The sequence below is a fragment of the Limulus polyphemus genome, unplaced genomic scaffold, assembly GCF_000517525.1.
Source record: "Limulus polyphemus unplaced genomic scaffold, Limulus_polyphemus-2.1.2 Scaffold744, whole genome shotgun sequence".
Lineage (NCBI taxonomy): Eukaryota > Metazoa > Arthropoda > Merostomata > Xiphosura > Limulidae > Limulus > Limulus polyphemus.
In genome coordinates this window covers 235,014-238,831 of record NW_013666354.1, presented here as the reverse complement: position 1 = coordinate 238,831, position 3,818 = coordinate 235,014, and the positions used below count along the sequence as shown (strand labels likewise).

The 3,818-nt window shown below is 38.6% G+C and overlaps 1 protein-coding gene across 2 annotated transcripts in view; it reads right to left on the bottom strand.

Annotated features, from left to right (window-relative positions):
- LOC106460291 (follistatin-like) overlaps positions 1-3,818 on the bottom strand; it is a 108,852-nt gene that overhangs the window by 73,666 nt on the left and 31,368 nt on the right. The window lies entirely within an intron of this gene.

The window sequence follows — 3,818 nt, the reverse complement described above, 5'->3', positions numbered from 1 at the left end:
TATATATATATATATATATACATTATACTACAAAAGAATAAATAAAAGTACAAATAACGTTGTCACAATATACTAGTATTTTGTAGTGGAGCCTTCGTCTTATATATATATATATATATATATATAATAATAATAAAAGGCCGTGTCTGTGTGTGGGTGGGTGTGTGTGTGTGATCGCCATAGCTTCAAGAGGAAAGAACCTAGAAACCTGAAATTTTGCACCCATACTAAATGGAACCTGACGATGTGCATCTGGGTATTATTACTTATCTTATCGGCGTGCGTGCGCTTCGCATCTTTTTAATGAGGGAAGCTAGCGAAAAACCACATAGAAAAGAACTGGTTCCTTATATAACAAAGATAAATCACAGACAGACAGACACGCACGTGTTTGTGTGCGCGCATGCGCGTGTCTGTGTGTGAAGGCCATAGCTCCAAGAGGAAAGAACCTAGAAACCTGAAACTTGGCACTCATACTAAGTAGACTTCGAGGGTGTGCACCTGGGTATTACTTTTCTTATCCACATAGAAAATAAGTGGTTCCTTATATAACAACTTCTAATATATAGAAAAACCAGTGTGTTTTGGTAACAATGCGTTCCAACTATGGATTTTATGTCATGTTTATTAGCAACAAAAGTATATAGGTTATACTTTTATGCTAAAATGGGTTCAGAATACACGCACTATCAACCTAAAAACCGCTACTTTGTATATATATATGTGTGTGTGTGTGTTTCAAGATATTATTTCCCCCTATTAGCTGCATGACTTCCAGGCTGCAATCGTTGTCTTGGTGGAAGCCATGCTCGTTGAGTAGCGTTCCTGAGGAACGACATGGTACGTCAAAATGTGCCTGCACTCGTCATCAGTGAGGATACCATCAGGTTTTTTAAAATTACCGACACCGACAGGTAAGATGCAGTCCCAAACTTGTACTGATCATCCATCATGCTTCACTGTAGATGTTTTACATGACATTTACCTCCTCTTCGCCATCGAATCAGCTCTGTTCGTCAATTGCTACAGAATAGTTCAAACTTAGATTCTTCTATAAAGGGCGCAATTTTTCAGATTTGTTGATTCAACTTATGTAGCTCGATGCCCCTTTCGACCTTTTAGGTTGGTGACCTCTTTTCAGCAGCGGTTTTCGAGTAGCTACAAGTCCACTGAGACCATCTCGTGCTAATGTGTACTTACACCAAGACCGTTGGATCTGTACTCGATTGTCGACCACCTCGTGAAGAACATACTAAAAAAATACCTAACAAAACTATACAAAAGTAATGTTGTTGTTGTTTTATTTTATTTCGACCACTTTTATTATTAACATTATCAGTTTCACGTACCTTTTCAGAACCTTACATACAGTTCCTAATAAAACATTGAGTCTTAATACAATTTTTCATATGGAGTATCCATAACTAACCAAAACTTCGATTTTTTTTTACACGCTTTTCATGCAGTTTTTCCGTCCTGTAAGTTAATACTGGAATTACACTATTACTTCTACTGGTTACTGTTTGTACTTCTGTAGGCTTTATACTAGTTTGTTACTATCGGATTAGTTGTCATCCAACAAATCAGAGTGTAAACTACAAACATGTGACTGTACTCAGGTGCAATTAGTTTTCACAAAATAAAGGGCTGACATTTCCGTAGTGCATACCCTTTAAACAACCCCCCCCCCCAACGTTTCTTAATTATTTCCTATACTGTATATATATTTAGAAATTCAAGTCATCTATATCTCTGTGTCGCGTTCAATAGTGTATATCATTTGAAAACAATATTGTTTTTTACATAAAACACAGTTTTAATATTTTTCTGAGCCTATTTTAAACATTTCAAAGTTATTACAATACAGATTAATATTTACAAACTCCTTCGCAGTACGTTTAAAATAAGTTAATGTTATTATTACCAAATTTGATGATGAATGTTATCATTATCAAGCTTTCTTGTCACATCCAATAGGGCCCGGCATGGCCAGGTGGATAAGGCGCTCGACTCGCAGTCTGAGGGTTGCGGGTTCGAATCCCCATCCCACCAAATATGCTCGTCTTTTCAGCCGTGGGGACGTTATAACGTGACGGTCAATCCCACTATTCGTTGGTAAAAGAGTAGCCCAAGAGTTGGCGGTGGGTGGTGGTGACTAGCTGCCTTCCCTCTAGTCTTACACTGCTAAATTAGGGACGGCTAGCGCAGATAGCCCTCGTGTAGCTTTGCGAGAAATTCAAAAACAAACAAACACATCCAATATTTTTGAGCGAAATAACGCAAATTAAAACACTAATGCTTCACTTTTGACCATTTACATCAACATTTTTTTCATTGAACATCTTATACAAAGTAATATTTCATTGTTTTATATGTTTATCAAGTTACGTAAGTTTCTAGATACCTCAACCCGTCTGTCGTGTTCGGCTCAGACGTTTGTTTGTAGTTAAGCACAAAGTGCTATCTGTACTGTGCCCACCACGAGTATCGAAACCAGGTATCTAGCGTTGTAACTCCACAGACATACTGCTATGCCATTGGGGGGGGGGGAGGCTTTCGCTGTTAAGCTGCAAAGTAATATGACGGTTTGTGAAATTAATGTTTATTTGTGAGCCAAACGAGGATTCTTTCATACCCCGGATCCCTCCCAGCCCCTGGCGACGCTCCTTAGCCCTTCATGATGAAGTTTCAAAAGCGAAAGTAATATCTTCAACATAATCGTAAGGTTTGGTTTTTTCAAATTTCGCGCAGAACTATACGCTAGTCACCCCTAAATTAGCAATGATATAGTAAAGGAAAGGCAGCTAGTTAACACCAACCACCGCCAACTCTTGGGCTACTATTTTATCAACGAATATTGGGATTGACTGTCACATTATAACACCCACGGCTGAAAGGTCGAATATGTTCGTTGACGGGGATTCGAATATGCGATCCTCAGACTGCGAGTCGAGCGCTCTAACCACCAGGCCAAGCTAGCCCAACCGTAAGGTATTCACACGTAATGGATGGTCAGCGGTCACGTTTTTCAGCACGATATGAATCGTGCTGATCAAACAAGTGCGATATTATAAAATGTGTTCTTATTTTTATTCACGCTGTGACTCCTAATTGCCCTTCAGAAGTTGAGCCTGTTCGTTCACACCTACTTACACCCAGCCAGTTCAATACGATGCTTAAACTGAAGGATTCAGATGATATAATGCCTACCTTTTATTATAGCTTCAATTAAGTAATGGGTAGATAATATCCTGAATCTACTGGCACAGCAATAAGTCTAGGGTTTAAAAGGTAGTTTTTGCCTTTAGCTACAAGCACAAAACAACAACAACAAAAAACAAAGATAGTATGCAATTTATTTCTAAACTCGCATGAATTATTATACAATATAACACGAACAGTTTTACACGTACACATATCTAAGAAAGTTTGTTTGTTTTGTTTGTTTTTAATTATGCACAAAGCTACACAAGGGCTATCTGTGCTCTGCCCACCACGGGTATCGAAACCTGGTTTCTAGCGTTGTAAGTCCGCAGACATACCGCTGTGCCACTGGGGGGCATCTAAGAAAGATGAGCAAACACAAACCCCTCCCAAAAACTACGATGAAGAATGCATGTGCTATATTTGTGAATGGCACAGTGAAGTCATCAATATAATAATATTTTTTCCACACTCAAGAAATGTGACGAGCCGTTTCTGGAGTTAATAAGAAAAGCGGCTAGTAATGATTAGGAGATTACATGGATCGCAGAGATCTGAGCAGTCAAGTAGTCAGTCTTCATAATTACTAAATAATAGCACATTGTAAATATAGC